This window comes from Drosophila arizonae, chromosome 5, assembly GCF_054131065.1.
Source record: "Drosophila arizonae isolate 15081-1271.41 chromosome 5, UAZ_ARI_1.0, whole genome shotgun sequence".
Classification (NCBI taxonomy): domain Eukaryota; kingdom Metazoa; phylum Arthropoda; class Insecta; order Diptera; family Drosophilidae; genus Drosophila; species Drosophila arizonae.
In genome coordinates, this window is record NC_142925.1 from 8,227,700 (window position 1) to 8,245,215 (window position 17,516).

General features: G+C 35.8%; 1 long non-coding RNA gene across 6 annotated transcripts in view; it reads left to right on the plus strand.

The window, feature by feature from the left end:
• Positions 1 to 3,974: 3,974 nt before the first annotated feature.
• LOC149268449 (uncharacterized) overlaps positions 3,975 to 17,516 on the plus strand; it is a 55,082-nt gene continuing 41,540 nt past the window's right edge. For 3 of the 6 annotated variants that reach the window (XR_016270387.1, XR_016270385.1, XR_016270383.1), the window contains exons 1-5: positions 3,976 to 4,569; positions 4,643 to 7,958; positions 8,032 to 8,715; positions 16,415 to 16,624; positions 16,708 to 16,842. This is a non-coding gene — a long non-coding RNA (uncharacterized LOC149268449). Of the gene's footprint in view, positions 4,570 to 4,642; positions 7,959 to 8,031; positions 8,716 to 16,414; positions 16,625 to 16,707; positions 16,843 to 17,516 lie in introns of all 6 variants that reach the window. The other 3 variants (XR_016270384.1, XR_016270386.1, XR_016270388.1) reach the window with 3 other exon arrangements.

A 17,516-nucleotide genomic window follows, 5' to 3' on the forward strand; every position in this document is an offset into this window, starting at 1 on the left:
TATTTAATCAAGTGTGCATAATGTGCTTTACCCTGTGCTCCAAACTGTCAAATTTAACACTTTGCTCTTAAAAACGAATGCTAATAAAATTAAATAAAAATTTTTTTTTAACGAAACGAAGGAAAAATACAAAAAGGCAAGCAAAATTAATCAAGCGCGTAAAAAACTGTTGGCCAAGAATTTTTGCAGCGTCATTTTTTGTGTGTGTGTTTTTTTTTTTCAAGTCTTCTATATTTATATATGTATGTATGTACATATATTTGTCTATCTACAAGGCACTCCAAGTGTAGCATTTTCATTCTCATTTCCATTTTCATTTTCATTGCCATTTGCTCTGAAAATTGTTTGCTTCTTACTGACAATTAGGCGCACGAGTCAGCTGAAAGCGTATGGCAAAAAGCAAAATTCCTGGCGCCAGGGAGCTCCGCATTAAGACTGAAAACTAAATGGAAATTGAAACAAAAAGCAAAAAAAAAAAAAAAAGAGAAGGAAAAACGCATTGCCTTCGCATTTGCCTGCTTCGCGTGCTGAGCATAAAGCAAATTGGATATTTACAGGGCTTACAAATGTACATACTATAAGGTCGGGGCTTTTAATAGAAATTCCGATATGGCGAAAGGATTCTAATGCGCATAAAACAAAAGAAGAAGAAAAAGAAATGAAAAAAAATTAAGCGAAATCGAAGAGCCGAAAAAGAACAAAGCAAACGGCAACAAGTTGATGCCTGATGTTCAATTACGTACGAAACTGTTCAGTTTGAGGTCATTTCGTAGTTGGTAAATGAAATTGTCAAGCATAAAATAAGCCTGAAAGTGAGACAAAAGGGTCGCAACTGAGAGACGAGCAGCACCAGAACAAAGCTGGCAGGGAGTGTGGGTGACGCTGTATAGGAAGGAAGTTCTTTCAGTTATTTTGGCAGCTTTGCTGCCTGCTGGCAAAGAAAAACAATAAACCCAATGTTATGGCCACTGACAGCTGATGTTCGTTCGGGCCGTATACAAACTACGAGCTGGCATTCAGTTGGAAACCCCAATTCATAAGCTCTGACATCGCAATCTTAATATTAAAGTGCGTGTGATAAACGGGGAAAATTGTGAAAATAACCCAATGACGCTTGCTGCCACATTACCCCAGAGAGCTTTTAATTAAATGCTTCAAGTGAGATTAAATGTACTATTTTATAAAAGCATATCAAATTATTATTAGAATGGGAAATGAGCAGGAAGCTCTTGGGAGCAGGAAACCTCCTGTCGTAACCGGAGATTAAACTAACAATATGTGCGGCATTTTGAAGACTTTACTTTTTTGCTGATATCAAATTACAATGGCCTCGATTGTAAATATTTGCTTTAGAGTCTATCTAAAGAATATCATATCGTTCAGCTTAATATTTAAGGAATTGAACCACGCTGTTAGCAATAGAAATTAACAATTTTTGTTTTTAATATAAAAACTAAAATAAAGTAGATATATAAAACGTTAGTTCACATTTAAGATTAACAAATATTTAAGCTTCAAAGTAAAGCTCCTTAAAGCTTTATGATCTTTATATCTTTACCATGATTTAGAAGAATTTTTATAATTTTTCTGTTCAGATCAAAACATTTTTCTTTTCTTTTTTCTTAAAATTGTTTACGGCTTTAATATTAAATTAAATAATATACAATATATGTAAGCTTGCAGATCATATAGCTATTGAAAGTCTTCACTATTATCCTTATACTAAATCGTGTTTAATAGAAGTTTCCCAGATTAAGCTTCAGGTAAACATTAAAGAAGATTTTATTTTATATAAAATCCTAAACCATAAATGTTTTATTATATCCTGCGCTAGCTTGGGCTTCCATGAATTTGTAAAGCATAAGCCGACAGCTTTAAAAGCTTCACCAAGCTTTAAGTACTTCTGCAAGATTTAAGTGCTCTACTTATTATTTAGCTGTCAGCGCAAAAGTTTTTTTTTATGGCTTTGCCCGTCCTGCGTACCTAATCAGGTTATTCATTTCATTATTGTCCGCTTTGAGCCGGTGTTATTGAACTACTTTGAGGAAAGAATTAAAATGGGAAAGTGTGCACATAAACGATGAAAATGTTTACAATGTTTCGGGCAATCAAGTTGAAAATGAAGTGCCTGAAATTGAACATAATTTGCAACGCGATTTTACAGCAATTTGTGCTGATGTTGATGGAAGGCTCAAGCCAAAGCCAACGCCAACGCCGAAGCCGAAGCCGAGGCCACAGCCACAGCCAGAGCCACAACCAGAGCCAGAGACAGAGCCACACGGCCAGAGGCAAAGCTAACGCCGCATGACCACAAAACTTACAACAAGAAACTTATAATAAAAATGTAAAAATAAATCTTTTTGGCTTTGGCCCTTCCCTTTGCTTTATTTTATATTATTTTATTTTATTTTTACTTCTCTCTCACTCTCACACTCTCTCTGGCTGGCTCTCTCGCTCATTTTCTTTTTCTCTTGTGTCGTGCTGCAGTGAAGTTTCAATTTCTCGCCCAACGTTGACCCGCCGGCCCCGCCACCTGTCTGTTTTTGCGGGTTATAAAGCAGCTCAGATTTATGCTTTAGCAGTGTGTGTGTGTGTGCGTGTGCATCAGGCGTTGTTTCCATTGTGTCGTCTTGGATATGAACAACCCTCTTATATTTTATGCGCATAATGGCCAACTACAGCGGCAATAGCAACAACTAACCGTAGAGCACTCATAAAAAGGCAAAGCAAAATTTTGCTCGTGAGTGGTTTTTGGGTGGCTTAGAGTGCTGGGTGGTGCCTGCCTGCTCGTCTGCTCGTCTGCCTGCCAGCGCCTGGCTGACACATCAAAACCGACGTCTGTGCCATGCCTGAGGCTGTTTTTGTTATTTTCATGTTATTTACACAAAATTGCGCCTCGGGTCACTCTCGGTAGCTGTCATTGAAGGTGTTAAAGTTCAAATTGTAGCGTTTTATGAGGGCGTCTCTCTGCCTCGCCCCTCTCCCCATCTCTCTATGTCTGCGTGTGTTGGTAATAGTGTGTGAGCATTTGCCATGATTACTAAAAATATAAAAATAAAAAAAATATATTGGAACCCAAGCAAGTGCAGACTTTTACTTTTCCAACTCAATGCAAATAGTGTTTCGTGTGCAAAATTTATGCAGCTGACGGCAGGTTTTTCGATAATCCACATACAAGGACTGAAAACATATTACGCATGCTTTATTAAATTGCAAACTGCTAGAGAGAGAGAGTATATAAAAAAATAAATATAAAAAAAATAAAAATAAAGAAAAAAATCCACCTCAAATCACTGTAGACGATTTGAAGCCAGGGCAATAAATTCACAAAACTAACACAGAAGCTGAGCAAATGGCAATGGGGGAAAGACACAAGAATACACACACTCACACACCCACACACATCTGTCGATATTTGAGCTGCTTGTAGGTTCTTGGATTTATGAAATATATATGTTACAAATTCAACATTCTCAAACTACCAAAAGGATTTTTTTCCTTGAAAATACCACGTAGTCTGTAAAGGATTAAAAAGTGTTTGGCAGCTCGGCTAGCAGTTTAACAGCACTTGGATGGGTATTCGTGTATTATTTTACATTGTAGCTCTACAGCTGCATTAAGGCAAATCTTCTATTTAAGCTAGGCAAAGAAGCAAAGCTTATCCATCTTGGAGCAAAAAGCTGATTTAGTTAGCTTTCTGCTGCCTTCCTAGTTTCCTGTATAGAAGAAAAACATTGATAGCCTACCTCAACATCTTCATACGCTATGCAAAATAATATTTCTCATAATTCTTTTTTTTTTTTTTTTTTTTCTTCATATTAATAATCAATATATATTTCCTTGCATATTCCTAAGTCTTTGAGCATCAATTACATTTATTAATTCCCATTCTCATAGACAATGCGTGTAGGAGCACTGGGTAATCCATCAACGACATATATCATGAGGATAAAATATTGCATATATCTATTAATTATATCTGTATAAAGAAGGGCAAGAGAAATGTAATGGTTGCCAATCTCTAAGATTGCAAATTGCAGCGCATATCGTTTGCGACAACATTGTCGCCTGCGCTGCAATGCAATGCACGAGAGAGACAGAGAGCGGAGCTTTAGCGATCGAGCTTTCGCTAAGCTTACGCTAAGCTTACGCTGTGCTCGCTCGTCGGAGACAGTGGGAGAAATACGCTCACTAGCATCCCGCTGTCCGAAGCTTCGCTGAGAGCGAAACATTGGAACCAAGAACACTGGAATGTGGGCGTATAAAAAGCGGCCACATTGCCAGCTCCATCTTTTTCCGGCCCACATTTTCAAGAAGATACCCTCAGCGTGGAGTTCTATCCAGCTAAAATTTTTGTTAATAATTATATATATATATATATATATCTTTATATATATATTTAACAAAAAGAAACATACACAATAGATTATTTCCCTCCATAAAACATTGAAATTTTCTGAATTTGGCCCACCGTGACCAGCTGAGCTGGTCAGTCATTGACTTTGGTGCGCGCAGCCGCACGCATTTTTATTCGTGGGAAACGACAAGTGTGCAAGCAGGCAACAAAAGGTATTTTGATCAAAATTAATATAAATTAAAACTTAGTTTACAGAAACTAAGTCGGTTTTTTTGTATTTTGCAGCCTTTAATATAACCCTAACCTCTCGGCCAGCAGAAGGCCACATGCACATATGCGCTGTGCAGAGGTTAGGGCTATATATTAAAATAGACCCCGAAAAAAAAAAAAAGATTAGCCACCGAAGAAAAAAAGAGCCCCCGAAAAATAGCACCCGAAATAAAATGTATAGCAGATCGCAGAACGGCGAGGGATTATTGACGACATATTAGTGAAAAAAAAAAATATATATATATAAACTAAAAATTACAAATCCTTATATGTGCGGTTTAAAAAGAAACAAAAATTAGAGAAAATTATGTATATATATTTGCACGTGTGCGCAATGTGTATGTGAAGAAAAAAAACATGAAAAAAAAGCTTCCAAGACAAATTTGATAAAAGTGAACGTGCAGCATAAAACTGCAAGTACACGAAAAAAAAAAAAGAACTTTAAATGCTTAGTGGTTAAATAAATTCTTGATTTAATAGACAATAATGAATATTATACATATATAGAATTATATATATATATAATATATAAAAAAAAAAAAAGAAAAAAAAAAAAAAAAAAAAAAAACGAAAAGCATGATACTATTAATAATAATTCATTAAAATAATACACAATAGTACACACATCCTCCATATAGCAGCAGCAGCAGTCACCAAAAGAAAGGCCTTTCAGCGGTGGACATACAACAAAAAGAACTGTGAGTGCTAAATTAACCCTTGTCTTCCCCTCCCTATCATGTCCCCAAAATGTATAACGAAATAAAACTAAATAAATAAGTAAAGAAAAAAATAAAAAAAAAAAAGAAAAAAAAAAAGAAAAAAAAAAAAAAAAAAAAAAAAAAAAAAAAAAAAAAAAAAAAAAAAAAAAGAAAAAATTTTGAATAAAGAATGAAATACAAACTATGAAATAAAAACTATGAAATAAAAGCTATGAATTAAAACTAAATTTTTAAATTTATATGTACTAACGAATACTCCCCAAATGTCTAAAATATGATTTAAACATTTGTTAATATTTTATTGTAATATTATATTATTATATTATTATGTGTTTATTACTATATTGTTAACCTTTTTATTCATTTGTAATTTTTTCATATTATGTAGTTTTTTTTCATTTTTTTTATACACTCAAACTACATACCAAACACATGCACATACATATATATAAATTCAAGAACATGAAGCGACAGTAATTAAGAGTAAATGAAAATGTAATAGTCTAGTTAGAGTAATTTAAAGAATAAATGTATCTTTTAGAATTTTTTTGAGTTTCCTTGATGGATTAATATGGTAGGCTAGGAGCATAGCGTTGGCATAGAAGAGAGAGAGAGTCGAGGCAATCCTTATTAGGGGATCTTCATAAACAAGTTAAAGCTGAAGATCATGGTTGGGTTTGGGTAAAGACAGCGAGAAGCCAACACCACCTCGGCTTCCGCGTCTTTCTAACTGTCCGTGTTTGTTTCGTTTTTTCTTGTTGTCCGAATGTTTGTGTTGCATAGGAATCCTAAAAATTTTAAAGTTTGTGTGTATTGGTGACGGTTTGGCAAGACCCACCCCACCACCGACAGAGCTAAGGGAACCAGAGGATTCCGCCCGCCACTACCCGATCCACGTCTTGTGTATGTTGATGTATGTTGATGTATGTATGTATGTATGTATGTATGTATACATGTATGTGAATAGCTATATGTGTATATATGTATATATGTATATATGTAAACATGCGAATGCACGAAGATCGCTTTCATACTCGAGTACGCTCGTTACATAGATTTTATGGCGCCCAACGGGGGGCCTGAAATTCGAAGAGAGAAGTTAACGCCCGCTGCATTCATACATAAGATCGATACATTACATAAATTTTATGGCGCCCAACGTGGGGCTCTGTGAGTTCATTAGCTTTCAGTGAACCGAAATTGTTTGTGAGGCACTGTGAGTTGATACACTTTCAGTGAACCAGAAATTTTCTTGTATGACCACTTCTTCTATATGGAGTAGTAGTTATACAAAACACCCCCTTTTGTGAGAATATTAGTTGTCTCAGTAGCCTGTATTGCTGAAATAGATTTAGACTTGGTTGGTCTAGCTATCGCAACAGTGACTGCTGAGAGGAATAGATTTGTTTTCATAGGTACTACGAAGCTGCTGGATTCAAGCCTGGATCGCAGACCGAGACACCTTGAAGTATCTTTCAACTTTAAATGAATTAAAGCATCGCTGCTTTGGAAAAGAACATCTTCCCTCACATTTGTAGCTCGTTTTTGTTTACTGTGGATGAAGCCACAATTCAATCTAGTTCTAGAAAAACTTCTCTAAATAATTCCAGAATATTGTGTATTCGGCTAGGATACCAATACTGATTATCCCTGGAGGGTATTCTTTACTTAAATGAAGAATGGTAGAAGCCTTAAGCAATGCTAGTTGTGTGTTGATAAGCTGTTGTCGTTGCGTCTTTAAGTGTACTATTGTCTGGAACTCGGAGATATGCTGCCTGTGCATTCCCTTGCCGAATAGTATAGTTTTTGATGGTAGCGATAGTCAATTTGTAAATACCTGCTAGATTTAGTTTCAATAGCCCAAAATGAAACAATTCGGAACAGTTAGAACTAATAAGAATACCTCGATTCTCTCTCTATGCCTTAATAGTCAAATTTAACAATTTAATATTTTAGTAACTATGCACGTCGCATCTGTCGGTACTTACCATGCTAAGAAGCTGATTCCCGCTAATATACTGTCTAACGTTGTATATTATCGGGTGGTGTAATGGTTGCCAATCTCTAAGATTGCAAATTGCAGCGCATATCGTTTGCGACAACATTGTCGCCTGCGCTGCAATGCAATGCACGAGAGAGACAGAGAGCGGAGCTTTAGCGATCGAGCTTTCGCTAAGCTTACGCTAAGCTTACGCTGTGCTCGCTCGTCGGAGACAGTGGGAGAAATACGCTCACTAGCATCCCGCTGTCCGAAGCTTCGCTGAGAGCGAAACATTGGAACCAAGAACACTGGAATGTGGGCGTATAAAAAGCGGCCACATTGCCAGCTCCATCTTTTTCCGGCCCACATTTTCAAGAAGATACCCTCAGCGTGGAGTTCTATCCAGCTAAAATTTTTGTTAATAATTATATATATATATATATATATCTTTATATATATATTTAACAAAAAGAAACATACACAATAGATTATTTCCCTCCATAAAACATTGAAATTTTCTGAATTTGGCCCACCGTGACCAGCTGAGCTGGTCAGTCATTGACTTTGGTGCGCGCAGCCGCACGCATTTTTATTCGTGGGAAACGACAAGTGTGCAAGCAGGCAACAAAAGGTATTTTGATCAAAATTAATATAAATTAAAACTTAGTTTACAGAAACTAAGTCGGTTTTTTTGTATTTTGCAGCCTTTAATATAACCCTAACCTCTCGGCCAGCAGAAGGCCACATGCACATATGCGCTGTGCAGAGGTTAGGGCTATATATTAAAATAGACCCCGAAAAAAAAAAAAAGATTAGCCACCGAAGAAAAAAAGAGCCCCCGAAAAATAGCACCCGAAATAAAATGTATAGCAGATCGCAGAACGGCGAGGGATTATTGACGACATATTAGTGAAAAAAAAAATATATATATATAAACTAAAAATTACAAATCATTATATGTGCGGTTTAAAAAGAAACAAAAATTAGAGAAAATTATGTATATATATTTGCACGTGTGCGCAATGTGTATGTGAAGAAAAAAAACATGAAAAAAAAGCTTCCAAGACAAATTTGATAAAAGTGAACGTGCAGCATAAAACTGCAAGTACACGAAAAAAAAAAAAGAACTTTAAATGCTTAGTGGTTAAATAAATTCTTGATTTAATAGACAATAATGAATATTATACATATATAGAATTATATATATATATATAATATATAAAAAAAAAAAAGAAAAAAAAAAAAAAAAAAAAAAAAACGAAAAGCATGATACTATTAATAATAATTCATTAAAATAATACACAATAGTACACACATCCTCCATATAGCAGCAGCAGCAGTCACCAAAAGAAAGGCCTTTCAGCGGTGGACATACAACAAAAAGAACTGTGAGTGCTAAATTAACCCTTGTCTTCCCCTCCCTATCATGTCCCCAAAATGTATAACGAAATAAAACTAAATAAATAAGTAAAGAAAAAAATAAAAAAAAAAAAGAAAAAAAAAAAGAAAAAAAAAAAGAAAAAAAAAACAAAAAAAAAAAAAAAAAAAAAAAAAGAAAAAATTTTGAATAAAGAATGAAATACAAACTATGAAATAAAAACTATGAAATAAAAGCTATGAATTAAAACTAAATTTTTAAATTTATATGTACTAACGAATACTCCCCAAATGTCTAAAATATGATTTAAACATTTGTTAATATTTTATTGTAATATTATATTATTATATTATTATGTGTTTATTACTATATTGTTAACCTTTTTATTCATTTGTAATTTTTTCATATTATGTAGTTTTTTTTCATTTTTTTTATACACTCAAACTACATACCAAACACATGCACATACATATATATAAATTCAAGAACATGAAGCGACAGTAATTAAGAGTAAATGAAAATGTAATAGTCTAGTTAGAGTAATTTAAAGAATAAATGTATCTTTTAGAATTTTTTTGAGTTTCCTTGATGGATTAATATGGTAGGCTAGGAGCATAGCGTTGGCATAGAAGAGAGAGAGAGTCGAGGCAATCCTTATTAGGGGATCTTCATAAACAAGTTAAAGCTGAAGATCATGGTTGGGTTTGGGTAAAGACAGCGAGAAGCCAACACCACCTCGGCTTCCGCGTCTTTCTAACTGTCCGTGTTTGTTTCGTTTTTTCTTGTTGTCCGAATGTTTGTGTTGCATAGGAATCCTAAAAATTTTAAAGTTTGTGTGTATTGGTGACGGTTTGGCAAGACCCACCCCACCACCGACAGAGCTAAGGGAACCAGAGGATTCCGCCCGCCACTACCCGATCCACGTCTTGTGTATGTTGATGTATGTTGATGTATGTATGTATGTATGTATGTATGTATACATGTATGTGAATAGCTATATGTGTATATATGTATATATGTATATATGTAAACATGCGAATGCACGAAGATCGCTTTCATACTCGAGTACGCTCGTTACATAGATTTTATGGCGCCCAACGGGGGGCCTGAAATTCGAAGAGAGAAGTTAACGCCCGCTGCATTCATACATAAGATCGATACATTACAGAAATGAAGCAAAGTCTGTAATTAGTTCATTTAAATTTCAAGCTATTGACAGGGTAGCGCACTATCAATCATTCAACTCTATATGTATTTTACTTTTGTCAAGTTACAGCTTAACAACAAAAAAATATATAAATGTATATCATTTATAGAGCATAACAATTTATCAAAATGTTCTATTCGACTATATATATTTTAATATATATACATATACAGATCAATATATATCTCCCATTTAATTACACATATTGCAAACGAATTTTTTAACTGCACTTTGGCAACGTTTATTAAAGGCCAATTAACGTGTCCGGTCATGAAGCTAATTGAATTTGCACACATGAGCGCATAAACTTATCCATGCATATTTATATTTATAACACGTTGCCAGACCGCGCTGTCTGATATAATATATGCATATACACATACATATATATGCATACATGTATGTCATGCAAAGAAAGGAGGAAACGAAGGGTTAAGCTTCAGCATATTATTCAATTATCGTTAAAGAGTTTTTCGCCAAGAGTTTCTGTTTGCCTAACTAGTGAAACTCCCGTAACTCTCTAACTGCCGCCAGTTGGCGAAGTTTTTGCTGCTCAAATTTGTAGCAGCTCATGTTTTGGGGCTGTGGGTGGGGTCCGGACGATTTTTCGACTCTATATAGTGAAAATATACAAGTTACGAGCTTAAAGCGTCTAGTTCATGCACATGCTTTAGAAACGAGACAATGTCTAGGGATACCCTGTAAATAAGTGGCAATGCAAGGATGTGATGATGGTGAGCAATAAATTTCTCTAAATTATATTTAAATACAAATGTTAAAATATAATATATTAATTTAAATTTAATTAAATTTATAAAATCTCATGCATAAATAATTATGCATTTTATTTAACATATATTTAAAACATCTAATAATATTATAAAATTGATTTATGTATTGTACTTCTTAAATTTCTATCTAGTTTCTCAGCAAAATAATATTATAAATATTTATAATATTATAGATATTTTGAAGATGAAATAATGTCCAAAATAATTTAATATATTTTCACTCGAACATAATTAAGCAAAATATATTTTTATTTATCTATAATTAAGCATATCAAATAATTTATATAATTTCAATGGACTACTCGCAATATACAAATGTTAGTATTTTATTGTGTTGCATCTTTTATAGGGTATTTTTAAGTCAATATACGTCTCTCAGAGCTTTCTGCTTTGGCCTATCAATATGTATTTACTTTCAATTTTGGACTAAAAAATCATTTATTACAAGCAACAGCAATGACTAAAACAGACGGCACACAGCCAAACACACACGGACAAGTATACAAGTATGTGTGTATATATAAATAATATATGTATATATATATATATATACGGCAGTCGAAGACGCAGAGAGCAACGACAACACCCACGCAGGCATTGGCCCCTTATCACTTACGCAGCATTCGTGTACAATTTTCATTTGCAATGGAAAGAGACTCGGCTAGAGCGAGAGCGAAAGATAGAGTCCCTCTGCTCGCGTGTGTGTGTGTGTGTGTGTGTGTGTCTGTGCCAACCAATGCTTGTATACAAGAAATGAAACAGCGGCGCAAATAATGTAAACAAGCCGGGGCAAAAAACCAGGCGACTGCAAACAAGCCCAAGACGCAGAAAAGCGAAGAAATTTTCTTGTTAACAAATTGCAAAACATTTGCTTTTGAAGACAAATTACTCGGTGGCGAAACAAATTGCTTTGCAGCTGCTGTCGCTGTTGCTGCTGCTGCTTTTCAGAAGCATTTAGGCCACATTTAAATTTCCTTTTTTTTTTTTTGTATCCTATATATACATAAATACATATATATATATACATATATTGATGAACTTGAACTTGCAAACGCCGTTGGCTAATCGCACAATTTAAATTTAATATGCTGCACTTTCAGCTGACTGCACGTGCTTAAAGCCAGACACACACACATACACACACACACACACACACAGAGGTTAATTGGCTGGGCGAGTTAATGAAAGTGGAGATAGCATCTAATGATGTCGCGGTAAATGGATTAAATGCGCTCACTAATTCAGCATAAGCTGATCAAATTCTGCGCTCCGACTAATGAGATTGCAATCAGAAGCTGCCATAAACGCTCGACGCCTGAGCCATTGAGTATTGTGTGGCAGTCGATGGCTGACAGCTTTTGGCTTTCAGCTTTCAGTTGGCTGCCAAACGAAAAGTGTAAACGAAATGAATTTCTCGCTTACTCTCGCGCTCTCTCACTCTCCCGCTCTCACTCTCCCTCGTCAACGCCCTTGGCAAACTTTGGCTGCATTTGTTTATGGTAATCATGTTGTTGCAGGCCAAGCGAGTTAATTGCATTTGCTATACGGGGCGTATGAGTGATTCCACATGGCCACAAAACGCTGGCCAATTGCAGCAGCAGCAACAGCAACAGCAACAGCAGCAGCAACAGTAGCAGCAACAGCTTCCAATTTATTTGTTAATTTCGCTTCAAAATCGAGTAATTATTTTTGTTTCAATGGCTTTGCCACCTGCCTTAGTATATCCCCATCCCAATCGCTGCTCCCACTGCGCTGTTTGCACATTGCATAACCGCATTGACTACAGTTTGCGGTGGCAAACTAAGCGTTGCCTTGACGACGCACCGAACTCAGCCGCACTAAGTGGTTACGGCCATGCACCACTGCACCACTGCACCACTGCACTGCTGCACCAGGGCCAAATGTCAACAGCCAAATGGCAATAAAGCGTAGCTCGATTGCGAATTCCAGTTTCAAATTTCGCACTTTCAAAATGGTTTTGCTGCTGCTGCTGCTGCTGTTTGTGGTGCAAAATGGGGAGTGCAAAATAATTAAAGTCATAAATATGATATATGAATATTTTTGAATGCTGAGAAATTCATAGAAAAATAGATAGAGATTTATGCATCTAGATGCATTTACAGTTGCTAATAACTAATAGAGTTGTATAAATACATACATACAGTTATTTTAGATGAAGATTTATTTAGATTTTATTTCAATGAGTTTTGTGTTTCATGTGAATATGAATAGTGCAAATAATATGGAAATGAATACATTTGGCAATATGAGGAAATATTATTTATTATATATCTGATATAAATTGAGACACATGTCTTAATCCATATATTACATTTATATGCATATACAAGTTACATGCGCACCAAGCGAATATGAATAAATGGAAATAATATGGAAATGCATATATTTGAAATGGATATATAATAAAATATATAACATTTAAATTGAAATATTTTTTCCTACACACATATACACAGTTATAGATACACATACACATATATATAAATAAATCCATACAGAAAAAATATATTTTAAATTTAAATATCTACAAAGATATTAAGTTGTATCAGCAGCTGTCTTAAAATAAAATATAAAAAAATAAGAATATATTGATAAATGTAATTTTTTTTTCTTCAGAGCATCTTTTTGCTCTATTGTGATAAATGTAATTTTAATTATAAATATTTGCATCTCTAAATGTAGGTATCTTACATTTATCAATATATTTTTATTTGTTTTGTTTTTAATAAAAATGCATTTATGTAATATAATATTTCTCAAACAAAGAAATATTTAAATTGATAAATAAGAATATTCAGAAAGTATAAATAGAAAAAGTATATATAAATAAAAAAAGTGATTTTTAATTGTTTTCAAAATATAATTTAAATATATATATTTCTTAATATTTTCTTTTGTGTATATTGTGCATTATATATACTTATATTTTTTAGCTGATCTATGTGGGTCAATATGTAAGTTATTGGATCTTATGTACTTTTATTACATATGTAAAATATTCTTGCTCAAACAAATAAGTTTTTTTGGTCATAGAATATACACAGCTCTAATCATGATTATAATATTATTACAAAAATATCAGCTAATACAACTATCAACAATTATACCCAAAGTAATTACCCAACAATGGAAGCTTCTTTAATCAAGTTCATACACGCTACTCACTTTTAGTTCGCTTTACAAACTCATGATTAGCGATGAATGTTAAACAGCCTCATAAAGGATTTCAGCCCCTGCACAAGCCCAAAATTCTCAATTTTCACTTAATTTTCTCAAAATACAAGCAACCAAACGCCAGCAGCTAATCCGCACAACTCTCTGTGCCACGCCTCCGCGCCTTCTCTGCACGCAGCACTGATTTTCGATAGGCTCTTTACTGTTATATGTTATAGCTGCTTAAAACGTTTTCGTCATAATAGAAATGTTCGAGCAGGCAAGCGAACGCTGCGGCATACCTGTGCACAGGTGCGACTATTCGCAGTCACGCTAAATGCCAAAAACTAGCAGCTAAAATCATCTTCCGCATGCCTGAGCCGCAACATGCACATAAATTTAACAGCTAAGTGATCTATTATGTGGGCGGTTGTCTCCCACACTATCTAGATGTGGGTGTATGGGTGTGATTCGTTACTGTGTGTGTGTGTGTGTGTGTGTGCGTGGCATCATTAGAGAGCAACGCATCGGTGCCAAGTAAACAGCGTGAGAGTCCCGAACATTGTTATTTACACTCAGGCACTCGCTACGATGGAGCTTGGAGTGTGGCAGGCGTTTTGGTTAAAAGCAAACAGCTGCCACTTTTTAACACTTGAGAATGGGCTAAGCCTTTGATATACAAGGCATTAATAAGTCAAACCGAGGGACTGACTGACTGATTGACTGGCTGCGGGACGGCTGGATGGACGGATGGATGGACGAGTGCACACAGTGAAAGAATTACATGGCTGAGCGCATAACTTGGCCGCTGGCTGTGCCATGCATAATAAAGCAAAGTGTGGCAGCGACAGAGTGAGTATGAGCGAGAGAGATAGAGAGTAAGGGAGAGGCAAAGTGTGCCTGCCACAAACTGTGGTAAACAATGCGGCCGGAATATGCAAATGCCAAATATTGATCAAATGAGCAGCTAAAAAAAATTTACATAATTTTACGTGTTGCAAAACTGTTTTTGTTTTTGTTGTTTTTTTTTTCCCATGTTGAGAAATGATTCCTTGGAGACCCTAAAAAAAGGGTCAGGCGTAATGTGCGTATACTTGATTATCAGGCTAGTTAGTTGATTTTACCGCGCTATACATTAACACCCAGCACACATGGAGAGCGAAGAGAGAGAGAGAGAGGGAGAGCGAAGGGAGAACGCATTTATATGTCAGGGCGTCGATGTGCATACATAAACTTAATGCCTTTCCCAACTCTTATCGATTTATGCTGCTCACGTGCTGCCAGCGGGTTTCCTTCTTTGCATTTGAGTGCGAGTCAAGAGGAGTTGCTGCCGCTGCTGCTGCTGCTGCTGTTGTTGCAGCGAGTCACGATTCGTTCGCTTATTGGCATTTGTTGCACTTTATAAAAATCCGCTTAACGCGTCTCTTTTATTTTATTTCCGCTGCGCGAAACTATAAACGCAATCAAACAAAAAAGAAAAATAAATAAAAATAAATTAAATTAAATATAAAAGAAAAATTGTCAGGAAATAAATCAATACATCAACATTAAGCGTAAGCCGCAGGACTTTTGTTGCCGCTGAAAGGGGCACAGCTGCCGGGTTGGGCGTGGCATCCACAACGGATGCGTGCGGCACTCAGTGGGGCTGCAGTGCCATTGAAATATCAATTATAACGAGCGAGTGCAACACATGCAGCATGGCAACATGCACATGGCAACATGCAGCATGGCCAGTTGCACAAAAGCCAGTCGAGCATTAAAATGCCGCTTAATTGTGTTGCGTGCTCGAGTGAGATATCAACACAGGAAGAGACAGAGACAGAGAGAGAGAAAGAGAGAGAGAGGGGTAGAGACGCAGGGAGATCTATGAATGGCATTTACTATATAAAGCATTATATTTAATGTAACAACTGCATGTATGCATATATAATTGTGCGCTGAGCTCGGCTTGCCATTCCACAAAATTTATTGCATACTTAGCGGCGCATTCGATTCGATTGCTGCGTTAACAATTTCCAGAGCACTTCATGAATAACAACGCATTGTGAATTTCAACGAACTGCTGTATTCATAGTCATTCATAGTATTTGTTATCTTGTTTTTATTGCTGTCAGATTTCAGTAAATTATGATAAATTCTCAACATTTGATTATTGCAGATTGAAAAGTTATTATATTAATACTTATGTATATGTAATTATTTATGGACAATTCGTAAGCTTTGTTGATTGATTTCTTGTATTGTCGGCCAATTAACTACAATTAATATTAAACTGGAGTTAATAAATAATCGATAAAGATTATATAAATATACCTAATTTAGGCATGCTTTTAGCAAACTAAATTCGGCATTTGGAACATTTAGCGTTTAATGTTCAGTATATACATACATATATAAATATATAAACATATATAGAGTGAAAAATGTTATTTAACAAAATATTAGCGTAACACTGTTGATTCACTGTTGCCTAACATAATCGATACTGTTAAATAACAAAGCGTTACAATAACCTGTTAACTCAATTTTTTTTTAAGTATTTTGTCCGCCCGGCAGTCCGACTGTCCGTCCGTCTATCCGTATGAATTCAATTTTTTTCGGTTCTACTAAAGCTAGAGACCTGAAATCTGGAGCATATGCCTGCGTATACCCTCGAAACCCCAACATAAAAAACATATGGCGGACATATCTACACCATTGAAGGCGTGGCATCACATTCCAATGAAAATCCTAAAGTGTATAAATATGTAAGCAACAAATAGCATTGAAACATTGCAAATCACTGAAGAAAAGGAATATAAATGACGATTATCTTTATTTCATTTTCCAGCATCAATGAAATAAACCAACGAATCATTTATAATGATTGAAATTGGAGGCGACTGTCACTCGCTGTTGCTTGCGAGATCTGAGATGAGCCGCTGTCGCTGGTCGATTATCAGAAGCACAATCTATTCTCCAGCCAGTAAGTAGATCAATTTGTCATAATTATGTGGAGCTGCTGCGGTGAGGAGAGCTGCCAAACGGAAGCGGAAATTCATAAATAAATACAGTTCTATATACCCCATAAGAAATGCGACTTTAGACTTTACACTTAATCAGCACATTTAATAACTGACACGTGTAGCAGTAAAAAGTCAGAGAGAGCGAGAGAGAGAGAGCAAGACGGAAAGAGAGAGCGAGAGAGACAGAGTCAGAGTAGCAGATTACGCAAGAGTTTGAGCCGAGGCATGAATTCAATATAAAATCGTATCGTCAATCACAGTCAGGATGTTGTGGGCGTGCCGAGGGGGTGGGGCGTGTGCTCGGATCGAAGCCAGACAGAAATAAAGGCCCAACAATGGCATTGCCACTTGACGGGCATTATTCAAATATGCGAGCCTCGACGTCAGCCATGGGCTCGGGTGAGAGTGAAAAGTGGAAAGTGGAAAATGGAAAACGTAGAACGGAAAACGGAGGCGGTGTAAAAATGGTGACAGCCGCCGAATGTCACGCGCACGCTTCAAGTGGCTGTCAGCACAGGTGCTGGGCGCCACACACAAGTTGCAACGTGGAGGCTGGAGCATTGTAGGAGCTGCTGTCTGGTTACCCGCTTTGCATTTATACGTATATGTATATGTATATGTGCACATATGTATT